Source organism: Cavia porcellus, unplaced genomic scaffold, assembly GCF_034190915.1.
Source record: "Cavia porcellus strain 051 isolate PalLab524CR breed Dunkin Hartley unplaced genomic scaffold, mCavPor4.1 scaffold_6, whole genome shotgun sequence".
NCBI classification, from domain to species: Eukaryota; Metazoa; Chordata; class Mammalia; order Rodentia; family Caviidae; genus Cavia; species Cavia porcellus.
This window is the reverse complement of record NW_026947489.1, coordinates 930,512-944,096: the sequence shown is the minus strand read 5'-3', so window position 1 is coordinate 944,096 and position 13,585 is coordinate 930,512. Positions and strand designations below refer to the sequence as shown.

General features: G+C 47.2%; 1 long non-coding RNA gene across 1 annotated transcript; it reads right to left on the bottom strand.

The window, feature by feature from the left end:
• Positions 1-5,703: 5,703 nt before the first annotated feature.
• Positions 5,704-13,451, bottom strand: LOC134476339 (uncharacterized). The gene is made up of 3 exons (XR_010047880.1): positions 13,314-13,451; positions 6,753-6,870; positions 5,704-6,059 (listed from the first exon to the last, which is right to left on the bottom strand). It is a non-coding gene; the product is annotated as an uncharacterized LOC134476339 (long non-coding RNA).
• Between the last annotated feature and the right edge of the window lie 134 nt (positions 13,452-13,585).

The following is a 13,585-nucleotide window of genomic DNA, read 5'->3' as shown; positions in this document are numbered from 1 at the left end:
CATTGGGAAGAAATGATATCATTTTTTTGAAATTCCCAAGTCATGAACACAGTACATCTCCACTTATTTCAATATTTTATGAGGTTCTATATTTTTCTATGTACATGTCTACTACACATTTAGTTAGATTTATACCCAAGCATTTCATCTTGTGAGCAATTGTGAACAGCACTACATTTTAAATTTTGGTTTTCTCTGTGTTAATTGCTATTATGTAACAATTGATTTTTGACCTCTCTCTCTCTCTTTTTTTTTTTTTTTTTTTTTTTGGTGCCAGGGATCAAACTCACAACCTTGCTCTTACCCGGCAGGCACTTATGCCACTGAGCTAAATCCCCAGCCCTACAGTTGATTTTATAAGTTGGTCTTGTGTTTTACCACCTTGCTGAACTCATAGTTGTACAGTATTTTTTCTTTATAGATTCTTTGGGATTTTTCTACATGGGTTCATGCCATCTGAAAACAGGTACAGCTTTATTTCTTCTTTTCTGGTTTATATGCCTTTTATTTTCTTGTTTCATGAGTTCTCATACTCTGTTGAAAGAAAAACTAACACTACAAAATCTCTTCTACAAAATAAATAACAGAACATTTCTCAATCAATTCCCTGAGACCAGTATTTCCCTGATAGAAAAACCAGACAAAAATATTGCATGAAATAAAAACAATATACCCTATGATTCATGACTATAGATTTATAATCCTTAATAAAGTATTAACAAACAGAATTCAGCAACATGTAAACAAGATCTTTGTGCACAGTAGCAGCAATGATGTGAGGTTGCCTCAATATTCAAAAGCTAATTGAACATACTGACAATTCAGCATACTATTAACCCATGTTACCAGGCTAAGAAGGAACATATCTGTGTAAATCAATTGCTGCAGAAAAAACATTTGATAAAATCAACATTTTATCATGTCATGACCATATCTCTTAGAAAACTAAGAATTCAAAAGAAATTCTTCAACTTAATAAAGTATATCTGTTTTTAAATCCTACAGTTAACATAATATTTAAAGGACAAACCTTGAATATACTCTCCCAAGACTGAAAATAAGGCAGGAACAAACTACTGTCCTATACATTTTGTTCCTATTATACAATTACTGTGCTGAAGAGGAGGAATCAGAGGCAATCAGGAGAGCTCACACATGGAGTGAGTCGCAAAGAAGGGGCCACCACTCCTGGGTTGATCCCTGTGGAAAAGAAAATGGGACAGACCTGCTATCTACTGGGGGTCACAGAGAAGTGGGAATCCTCCCCGCATTTCAGGCCAGAAGACTTGCCCCATCCTCCCCACAGCACAGGACCAGGGCAGAGATCAGAGCACACGTCAGAGGCCACATCCAAGGGACACGTGAGGTGGGGCGTGGCACAGGTGGCTGGAGGAGTGGGGAGCATGACCATTAGAAGCTCCAGGGTGGCGCCAAGATCCCTCTAGGACACCCCCAGTGTCCCAGGAGGTGTGAGCCTTGAAGGGCTGCTCTGGAAATCCGCAGCACCGCTGTCCTGCGCTAGGGCAGGGTGCACTTTTGTTTTTGTTTCTATCTTGCTCTGTTCTTCCCGTACCCCTTCAGCTCTCACCCTTGCCTTCCCCTCTGAAATGAACTTTTAGCACTATACGTAGTTTGTCTCATCCAATTTTTTTGCTCCAGACAAGAAGAACCTGGAATACATTTGTTTGGCAAACCATTTTTAGAGAACCTACCTACAACGCAAGACTTCTGAGCTCCCATCACCATGGAGCAGGACCGAGAGAGAGGGAGAAGGAGCCCAGGGTTCAGCTGAGGTGCCACCGAGGCAACGGAGAGGGAGCTGCTGTGAGAGGGCTGGCACAGCCTCTCGTGGAAGACGTGCAAAGCACTGCAAAGTGCACACCAGCTCACAAGTGGCAAGCAGCTTCATTTACTGAAGGTCACAGGACGTTGTGTTCAGGGCAAAAGACAGGCACAGACAGAAAAGGTGCCGGTGACAGACAGGTAAAGCACTACACACCGGTCGTACGTGGCCCACGGAAGCAGTGGCAGCAGCGCCAATAAACCAGGCTTTAAGGACGTGGAAGTCGCACACCTCAGCCCGGGCGTTTCCGAGTCTCGAGGTGTGATGGGCAGGCTTGGCTGACAGGGCGCATGTCGTCCTGGGCCTTCAACTCTGACCCGAGCCTGTAGCATGTGTTTATGAACCTCTGAGGGGAAAGGTAACTGAAGGTCAGGCTGCGAGATCAATGATTTCCTGCCTTCTAGTCATTCTATTTTCTACCTCTTAGAATGCAGGAAGGAGGAACGGCCCTGGGGCGCTGTTTAGAGTTAAATGGGTGAAGAGAGGGCCAACTCAGCTACTGTTTCTTACTGTACCAAGAGCAGGGACAGGGTGAGCACAGTACAACCTTGTGTTTTGCTGACGAGATCCATGCATGGCCAGAGCGACTTGGCAGCACTCAGGCAGCTGGCAGCAGTGACCAAGGAGCAGAGGGCCCGGTGCCCAGCACTGGGTCTCCTATTGGCTGCCACCATCCAGAAGTTGGGCCCAGCGACAAAGAAGAAGGACGTGAAAACTTGACCAAACAGAAGTCTGCACTCACTAGGCACCAATCTGCCTCCATCAGAAGGGGGCTCAAGGCAGAAATGGAGCCCGATCCTGACAAGAGCAGCTGCCCAGCCTGCGATCCTACAATTCTGCAAAGAGACAGGAGGCTTTTGAGTCTGGTCTGGACAATTTAGAGATCCTCTGTCTCAAAATAAAAATAAAAATGGCTGGGGAGAAAGTTCATTGCAGAGGTCCTGGCTTCAATCTCAACACTGAAAATCCCAAAAAACAAACAAATAAACCTCCCATATCTTGCCACAGTGAGTAAAAACTTCCCTAAAGTCCTATTCTTTTCCCTGAGAATGAGCAGTGGCCAGTGACCTAGGAAGACACAGAAGTGCTTCCACACCATTGCCCATAATCAGCTCATCCACACCATTGCACATAATTCCTTCCCACCCCATCCCACCTGCCCGCAAGGGGCAGGACAGCCACCTCTCCACTTCTGGGGTCAGCACCCCCACATAGCCACCAGTGACCCTCAGGTTGCCTGAGCCACCTGACTGTCACAGAGGGACCTGGGTACCCCCAAGAACATGTGTCCTCCAGCAGGGCCAACATACGAGCACATAGGGTGAAATGTGGGGCACTCTCCTTCCGCGCTGGAAGGAGCTCACTTGACAGGAGAGAAGTTTCACAAGAACACTGTGCACACCTGTCTCCTCTCACTCCCTCACTCTACACCGGTTATCCTGGTGGGTCTTGTCTCGTGGTGGCTGGGCTGGCTGCTGCAGTGTGAGGCTCAGACCTTCAGGCGCACCATCTCCTGCCCATGGCTGCAGGATTCCCAGAACCATTGCTTGGTCTGTGGCCATCTATCCATCCACTTGAAGTCAGAGGGTGGAATATGTGGATCGCCTAGGTAGAGGCATTTTTCAGCTGAGTCATAAGGCTAAGAGGAAAAGGGGGCCCTAGAGAAAGCTTAGGTGCTCTTACCAGAATAGAGAGTGAGCTCGGTAGCAAAAGGAGAAAAGCATTGGGTTGACTTTCAGAAGACGGAGGCCCTGCCTAGAATGTCAGTATCCTAGACTTAGGAGATTCTGAGCAGAACAGATGGGGTGAGGACCTAGGTGTCCCTATTGGCAAAGACAGAAAGAGCTTCTCCTGACCACATCCTACCCACTACTCGGCAAATACCAGCTGCCTCCCTGCCCACCACGCTGGCCCAGAGCAAGGCAGGAGAGCTGGTAATCTGCACAGTGGAAATGATGCAGTATCAGTATCATTCTCAGCCCCTCTGCAAATCAAGGTGCAAGGAGCCAGACACCGAGGCCTGGTACTGTCAGCTCAGCCAGAAAAGCATCACCTCCAGTTGCGCTGTGCCACACACGGGCCTCAAGCCAAGCCGCCTACAATCCAGGCTCGCCTGCAGTGGGGCTCTCCAGGCAAGGCTGTGTCCAACAATGTCCAGTTTATGGATGATGCAGGATCTCATTCAGATCCATGCTCCACCCTCTGTGGACCTCAGAGACAGTTCCCTGGCCCTCTGCCTTCTGCTAGAGAGGAGGAGGAGGAGGCTCCATTCCTCCTGTTCTCACTTGGCAGGTGATCGTACGATGCTGGCGGCCCTGTGATAATGATCATAGCTCTTGTCACATGACTCCATATAGCTCTCTTGGGATGAGTAACTGCCTTGTCTAGCCCAGTGTGGGGACAGCTCCCATTAGAACCAGCCCTAGAGTCCTGCTCCATTCATTTGCTGACCCACACATATCTCCTCTAATAGTCCTATTACGAACTTTCCGAAAGTACTCAGAGTGATCCCTGATTCCCAACCAAATACCAGGCATTTGCATGACTTCCTTGACCTCCTCAAGGAGAGAAAGAAAGGGTTCAAGCCTCCACCTGAGCCTCAGAAGGGACCAGAGCTCTGCACACTTTGAGGAGCTGCTCAGAGGCCACAGATGCCAGGAGAAAGAGGTGGCAACACCATCAGAGATCTGGGACCTGGACAACACAGGAAGGCAGTCTACGCTCCTCAACTTCTCCTAGCTGTGAGTGGCCAGAGGGCTACTTCTCACAGTGGAGTGGGGCAGGAGAGGAAGCGCCACTTCTGGGAAAGATATGCCATGTTCGCCTCTCTCCCCAGAGAACCCACCCATGTGGCATGTAGGTGCCAACCAACCACAGCGACAGCAGCACCACCTGGAGGAAGGCTGGAGAGGTACTCCCAGAACTCCAGAACGTTCCACAAGCAAGTTTTGCCTGGGCCTAAGAGAGGTAAACTTCTGAGCAGAAGCCATAGACTTTTGGATTTGTTTGTTGGAGCTGAGTCCACTTCAGCTCCAGCCCTGAAGCCAGCATGGGCTGTGTTTCCAGAACGCTGGGTTCTGAGAAGAGACTCCTCCTCCGTGAACCTGGCCAGGGCTGGGCAGGTGCCGTGAGTGGGTGGAGTGCTCACACTCCCAGTTAGAGCCAATTATTCACCACGTTGGGCTGATGAACTCCAATAAGAAAGCCCTCAGTGATTTCATTTTCTTGGAAATTAGCCAAAAATTAGCCTAATAATAATGGGTTTTTAAAACTGTCTAAGTACATTTCTTGAGAGTCTCTCTTATTTTGATTTTACAACAAACTTTCCCCAAAAAGTCTAAGGTGGGCTTGGGACCAGCTATTCCGTGTCTAGTAACAGCAGAAAGTCCTGTGTCCAGTTTAGGGCTCCCTAGGACATGCCAGAATTGTCCAGAACTATACATATGGACAATGAATGTTCTCAATAACTAATGCCTCACCTGCTCTTCTTGTCAATTTTTATTTTTTATCAGCACATGTTTACAGTACACAGCGACCACATTCCGCACAGGGAGTCGGGACGTGTTGGGACATGTGCCTGGCGCCGCTCGGATCTTCCTTCAGCTTTCCCCCTCCACTCTCACCTCCCCCCCCTCCCCTTCTCATTTGCAAAAGAGCCATCACCTGTTTCCTATCACCTATCTTTTATTGTGTTCTTCATTTATCCTTTAGATCTCTCCTGTAAGAAAAACCATGTGATGTTTATGCTTGTGTGCCCGATGTATTTCCCTTCACATTATGATCTCAAGGTGTGTTTGTTTTCCCACAGATTCCTCAAGTTTAGCACCAGAAATTTTGAAAAGAAAGAATTTCTCAAAGTCTTAGCATGTCTCAGTCTTATTTATGTACTACAGTAACTTTTGATGACAAAAAGCAAAAATCACAGAGAAGAAAACAGGAAGAATATTGACTGAACTCGCAGCGCAGCACACATGCCCACCTCTCCTCCCACTCCTGCAAATGACTCACGAGATCCAAGTAGCTGGGCCTGACTCCAGCAAAGGAGGAGGTAAATCTTTTTCACTTTATTCCATGTTTATGTGTCAACCCTCGTCCTCTGTCTGTAACAAAGTTTGATCCAGAGAAAATGGTGAAGCAGCAGGCGTTTGGGTTCTGGCTTCTAGCTCTACCTGTGACCTTCCTCTGCCCTTCATATGGCACCTTGCATATGACCTTCCTGTCAAATTGAGAACTTGGTTTAAGTTATTCCCGCATTTCCTGCCAGGTCTGCATCATTTCGGGTTTGACAGAAGCAGACAAGGGGGCTTGAGAGGAGAGTGGAGGGTTATTGTTACAACTTTGCAAAGGGCTGGGAAGCCAGGAAATGGCATGCGGCCTGGAGTCAGTGACACGCTGGTCTTGCAGCAAAGGAAACCAGGGCAAGTGGTTGAGGGTCCCTGGCAGGAGGACACAGCTGCAGCCTCACTCTCTCCCTCTAGGAAGCACCACTCCTGGACCAAACCTAACCAGAGCCCCTGGCTTAAGATCAGGCCCTGTGGCAGAGTGAAGACCAGGGTGAGTCCCAAGGGCTGAGTAGGGGCCGTTGGCTGGTTCTGGGTCAGAACATCACAAATGGGGTAATTCAGAAATGAGACACTCACTTGGCTCTCAGTTCTAGAGACTGGAAAGTCCGAGAGGCCGTGCCACCCTCTGGCAGGGACCTTTGACCCACAGTAACTCATTAGGAGGACGTCGGGCTTATGAAGGATGGAAAGACCACTGTGCCCGAGTCACCCCTTTGTCAGGGGTCCACATCTGTAAGAGCTAACCCACTGCAGGAGCTAACCTCACACTGCTGATGGGTAACTCAGGGTCAGCCTGAGTTTGGGGGCACCTCCGGGGAAGCTGGGAGCACATGGGCACCGCGGACCTCTCTGGCTGCTTCAGGTTCTTCGTGTTTGCTGCTTTGTCTGCTGTTGAGCTCCAGGTTTCAGCAAGACTCTGAGCCATAGGGGCAGACTGCGTCCTCTGAGCACAAGGTTGTAGAACTAGAAATAAGCAAAAGCAGATACAAGATCTACTTGGAGATGCAGAATATATTCACCTAAACTGTCATAGCTGTCTAGGTAGGGAACAAATGGATATTAGACTGTTTTACCTTACCAATATTCAGAATTTAATATAATTATCAGTGAATCTGGAAAAATATCTGTACTTACAAGAAAAGGTAGTCTTAAAACTTATCACTTAAAAAAATTAATAATGAATGTTGGGTGCAGGGGCTCAACATACCATACCCTACCCGGGACTAAGGACCACGCCAGCTTCCGCAATGCGCTACGTCCCTCTCTAAATTAGCCAACCCGTGTGCACCTCGTGCTCACTCCGTATTCGCCCCGTGCTGACTCTGTGGCAACCCCTGATTGGCCACAGCTGGATATAGTAGCCAGAGCCTGCGTCCCATTCCCGCCCTGCTTCCTCGTGGCAGCCTGTGATTGGTCACGGCCAAATATATAAACCAGAGCCCGCGTAAATAAAGCAGCAGTTAAGTGTCGCCCACAAGAGCGTCTCCTGTTTCATTGGGGCTGCACCGGTCAATGAAAATGAAGTATTATGCTCTTAAGATGTTGTGAGAGAAATAACAAAATTCTACTAGAGAAAGCAAGAGAGAAATAGAGACAAGAACATAGTAATGAATATATTAAAGAGTAGAACTGATTAATAGATTGGAAGTCTTAATAACATAATTAAAACAATTGTGAGAAAAGACAATAATACAGCAGCACAAAAGCAGCACCCAAAAAAGAGGAAATAACACAGATGGAGAAAATTTAAAGAATCATAAGAAACTATTTGGTAGTCTGTGTAGCAGACTGAGAAACACAAACAAAGGGTCCTGGAAATTACAAGCTACCAAGATTGATACACAAAAAGTTAGACAAACTGGATAAATCAGCAATTATGTGAAAATCCTCCATGGTTAAATGGAGTTTATCTACAAAACACATCATGTCTAAATATTGGGAAATATAGTATTGCATTCTAATCATCCAGCGGGCAAATCCAAAAAGGTGAATTAAAGTTTTAGAAACAAGAATTTGAGACACTAGCATTGTAAAAATAAATATGCAATTGGCAATATATTTATTACATGTTAATAAAGTCTGATTTTTTAAAAATAGAAGGTAGATCATATTTTGAATAGTAACCATTACGCATAAAACATTCAGAAATAAATTAGCTAAGAAATGTGCAAGACATATATAGAAGAAAGTATATAACCAAAAGATTAAAAACGGATTGGATAGGCGCACTTTTTCTGAAATAAGAAGACATAAAAAATTAATTCTTCCAATAAATATTTTCAGTACAATTCTGCTAGAATCTCAATGAGATTTTCTTGGAATGTGACAAAATGAGCATACCTAGGAGCACTGTAAAAATAAAAGTAATGAAGGTGTCCTGCACTATTAGATTTCAAAATAGATAAAAAAAATAATACGCCTTTTATCTCTAGACATCCCCCAGCTCTCGTGCGCTCATGGGTGAGGCTTACAAGAGGAGGTTTGACATAGATGTATGATGCTGGGCTAGGCTGGGTTAGGTTAAGGGTGTGTGATCATGAAATTGATTTAGTGCAGCTCCAATAGTGGAAGCCCCATTAGCCTTGGATTGGTGGCACCCATCAAGGGGCTTGTGGTCTGGATGGAATGCAAAGGGAGGGAAAGAAGGCAACTGTTGCTTGCTGCTTCCTACCTGGCCTGCTATGGACAGTGAGTGCTGTGCGATGCCCTCTGCTGCACCAGCCTGCCTCAGAGCCCGCTGACTATGAACTGAAACCTCTCCACACTGTGAGCCAAAGGAAACCTTTCCTCCTTTAACTTGTTGGGTATGTTGTTCCATCAGTAAGAAAAGTAACTAAGACAAAACAGCAGTAGAAATAAAACTGTGTCACCAAGGACAGGCAGATGGGACAATGGAACGAACGGAGAGCTGGGGACAGTACCAAGTGTAGGAAAAATGTATCTGATAGAAATGTTACTTCACGGGGCTGGGGATTTAGCTCAGCGGCATAAGTGCCTGTCTTGCAAGCAGGCAGTCGTGCGTTCGATCCCTGGCACCGATAAAAACGAAAAAGACCAGAAAGAAAGAAAAGAAATGCTACTTCACATCAGCGGTAGAGTTTGAATTATTCAAACAAGTAGAGTGTGGACAATTGCTCGTCATGTGAGAAAAGTTAACAGTCCAGTCAGACTCCAATCTCACTCCTTCTTAAAAGATAAACTCCAAATGAATTAAAACTATGAGTGGAAAAAAATGAAACTACAAAACAGAAAAGAAAATATGGGCAAATATTTCAATTTGGAAGGTGTTGGCACAGGGAGTGGGTATCTACAATCAGATGCCATAAAGAATATGTCTCATCTACACTAAAATTTAAACATTTATAACAAGCCATAGTAAGACATATATAAGACATATTAAGACAGTGGCATGGGATTAACAGACAAGCAGCAAAGTGACAGAAGCCAATCACACACACGCAAAAGGCAAATCCCGGTACACTCACGGTAGTCAAAATCACAGAAAGAATGGTGGCTGCTGGGCCGGGACCCCGGGTGAGAAGTTACTGTTCAATTGATGCAAAATTTCAATTTTACAAAATAACGAGTTGTGGCGACAGATGAATGGTTGCTCAACAGTAGCGATGTATTCAATATCTACAAATAGCTCACATGTGAATGTTTGATATATTTTGCCACAACCAAAAAAAGACATGTGACAAACTGGAAACTATTCTCATTGTGGATTACTATGCATGACTCTACACCTGATATCTAAAATAATGATGAATCTGCAAGAAAAATATAAATTCATCTGCAAAATTTTTTAATTAATGTGAGCCAAAAATCAAATGCAAAAAATGCAAATGACTAAATATTTTAAAATAAAATACATTTACAAAATATGTGAAAATTTATACAAGAAAGTACATGTTTTTCTTGCTCCTTCAAAGTGGAAAACATTTAAGTGACTGACAACAGCAATACTCGGGCTTGGAAAGTGAATGAAGAGAAGTGAAGGCTGGTGGTGGTGCACAGAGTACAGTTCCCTGGAAATCAAGTGGTGGGTACAGTGTCTAAAATGCACAAATATTTCTTAGCAGAAATTCTGCTTTGAGGAATTCAGGATATGGTTGGAAAGGGTATATACAAAAATATTAACTGCAGAACTATTTCTAAAATCTATTAATTGAAACAACTTCACTGTGAATCACAAAGAATCAATTAATAAATTAAATTTGTAGCAATGCAACATCAAGCAGAAACACCAAAACCACCCCCAGGATTTGGAGGCAGACTTAATTTGCATCGATGGGACTGACTGGGATCATTCCCAGAATATCAGGCCCTGATCGCTGGTGGTCTAAGGCTTTTAGATGACGAGAAGCAGAGGTACAAAGGTGAGACAGAACAGCCTGGCAGTTCTTCTGATATTGGTCACAACGGTAGATAAATGAGCATCAGTTTATAAAGCTTGGTACAATCAGGCATCCTGCATGTTTAGGTACACCTTTGTGGTTACAGCGGTCAATAAAGCCATGAAACAGTTACAAAGCTAGGCAGTTTCAGAAGAACAAAGTTTTAAAAAGCTACTGAGTTCAAGGCTAGCCTGGACTACACAGCAAGAATGTGTTTCTAAAACAACAGCAACAGCAACAAAATTTGTAGTGATATGAAAGAATATTCCCACATACTACCAAGCAAAGAGAGGAAGAGATTGAGACAGCACTTTTATACAGGTTGAAGCAGAAGGATCATAAGTTTGAGCCCAGCCTGAGTGAGACTCTATCTCAAAAATAAAAAGGGCTGGGAAATGTAGCCTAGTGGTACAGTACTTGCTTTGCATGTACAAGTTTCTAGTTTGAGCCCCGCCACACCACACACACACACACACACACACACACACACACACACACACACGTGCAGAAGAAAGGGGAGAGGAATCCCAGTGCCCAGGTAAACCTGACCAACTGAGCTCCAAGATGGAGCAGGAAGCTTTGCTGAGCAGATTCCATTTCCAAAAATTCTCCTGAGCATGTGTATTTGAAAAGTCATTTTTCACCTATGTGGAAGCCATATTTCTCTTTTGGAATATATTGCCAGAAGAGCAAAGGTTCTGTTATACACTACATATACACCACACCACTCAGAAATGTACCTGTGCACGCCCCTCCCTGTGCTCCCCCCTCCACCGGGGGCTTAAGTGCATTCTGACCCACAGAACATGCATCGCAACCAGCACTAAGTCGGGCTCCAATTCAAAGTTTAATAGAAGCCCTCTGTGAAGACTTGGTCCCTGTCATTAGTTAGCTGTTCCTAAACTCAGAGATCAAACCCACCAAACCATTTCTTAATTCCCCTTGGCTCTTTATCTACAGAGAGCACGGCCCAAGTTCTGGATAAGAAGGCTCAGCCTCCGTCTATAAGACTCTTTGTACTTTCTGGGCCTCAGCTTCTCCATCTGTAAAGTAGGGTTATTAACCTGTATCCAAAAGCCTTTCTGGGAGCAGGGGACCAAACCAGGCAAAGTCCCATGTCCTTGGAATGCTCCTGCAGGCATCCTCCCCGTCTCTCCCCAGCACAGCACCTACAGCTGGATGCACTCAGTAGCCAACCCAGAAACTATATCTTCCCAGGCAGCTTGTCCTGTGTCTCAAGGGTCTCAAACCTGGCTGGCAACCAGGCAAAGGCTACCTGTGGGCACTGGAGACTCCTTGCATGGTGTGACCAGATCCAGGCCCGTGTCTCTCTCTGACAGTGAGGCTCTGAGCCAAGCCTAGCCTCCTGGGAATGTGGACCTAGGCTTTCCTACAACTCTAAGACGAGCAAAAGCAAGGCCTTGGCCTTTGCAAGGCTTAGTGGGCTGGGCAAGGAGGTTTACCTTGACCCTGGTGGCATGTTGGAATTCCCTGGGCAGCACTTACAGCAGGATGCCCACGTCCAGCTTCACAGTTCTGCCACACTGGCTTAGTGTGCAGCAGGCATACCAAGCTTTTTCAAAGCTGGCTCTTTCTCATTTTAGAGTGTATTGCTGCATCTCAACCAGCACCAAGTCGGGCTCCAATTCAAAGTTTAACAGAAGCCCTCTGTAAAGACTTGGTCCCTGTCATTAGTAAGCTATTCCTAAACTCAGACCAACCCCTTTGGTCAACCTCGTTTTCCTGACTAGGCCTCTGATCACACACAGGGAAAGAGCATTTCCTCTCCACACCAAGGGCAGAAGGAAGAGGAGGCTGGGGCTGGCCTGCGTTCTGGGAGGCAGGAGTTCTGTTCACAGCTGTGTCCAGGGGCCAAGCCAGTAAAACAAACGGGCTGAGTGGGAAGGAAGGAAGGAGTGACTCCAGCCTCTCCTGTTTCCTGAGCGCCTAGAATCTTCCAAAGTGTGAAACTGTGGCCTTGTTAGAAGTGGCCCAGGTCCACCGAGACTTCTGATGACCCCTAGCTCTGCCAGTCCTCCAACCTCAGCACACCTAAGGATAGAGAAGGCACAGCTGCAGCCCAGGTCTGTGTCCTGCCGCCCCCATGCAAGCCCAACCCTGGGCCCTGTGCACCTGAAAGCCCTTCTCCCTGACTATCCCATCCCCTCCTGTAAAACCAGAGAAACTCCCTGCAACCCAGGATCACTCGGCCAGGTCCCAGCTGTCCCCTGAAGTTACCCTGGGCTGGGGAACAAACTGCCTAATAGGGGCTCACAGAGGGGCCTAGGTCAAGAACGCTACTGAGTAATCACATTTTCATCAAGAAAGCAAAGAGGGAAGGAAAGGTGATCACCCAACAGGGTCCCTCTTTGGAAAATCAAGGCTGCAGAGGCTTAGTGATCTGCCCTCTCTGTTTCATTATTTGTGAGGAAAAATCAGCATCACCAGGAAGGCAGGCCTGGCCCACTGGGCCCAGGAGGAGCGCGGGCCACTCCTCCTTTACTCCTCAGCTTCCGCGGGTCCTCTGCAGGAATCCCGGATCTGCCAGGATCCCTTCCCTAGCCCTCCAAACCCAAGAGGTGTGCGCGCCTGTCTGGGCAGGTCATCTGGCCTCCCTGTCTGGCTGCACGCGGCATGGCCAGGATGCCTAGCTCCGACTCCGCGAGGTGCTGCGCTTGGCGTCCTTCGCTCTGCGGCAGACGCGCGGCGCGCGTTCCCCGATCCGCACCAGCCCGCGCCTCCGGATGCAGCGTGAGGGCGCGGTGACGTTCTCGGATAAATGCCGAGTAACTGTGTAGGCGAATGGGAGCTAAAAATAAGCACGGAAAATCTATCATTAAGGTATCACTGCGCCCGCGCAACTACTGAAGGCTCCCCGGGTTCCGCCTTCGGGCTCGGGGGCACCTGCGAAAACTCTCCAGCCGGACCTCAGAGCGCACGGGTGGTGCTAGGAATTATGGCACCGCTGGAAACAAAATAAGTCCCCTACCCCCAGTCCGCCCCGCGTACCGGCCCCGGGAGGCCGCTCAAAAGGCCCGGAGCGGAGACGCCACGGGATCATCTCACCCTCCGCCTCTTCCATCCACCTGGAACTGGGAAATACGGGCGGGGGGTGGGGGGACAGGGGCGCTGGAAGAGAAAATGACAAGCGAGACTTGACCCCACGTCCGCACTGCTCCGCGCCGCGGGGGGCGCACAGTCCGCATTCCGGAGGCGGCGAGGCCCCAGGTTCCCGGGTTCGATGAAACCGATCCGATTCGCCCTGAACACCGGGGAAGGGG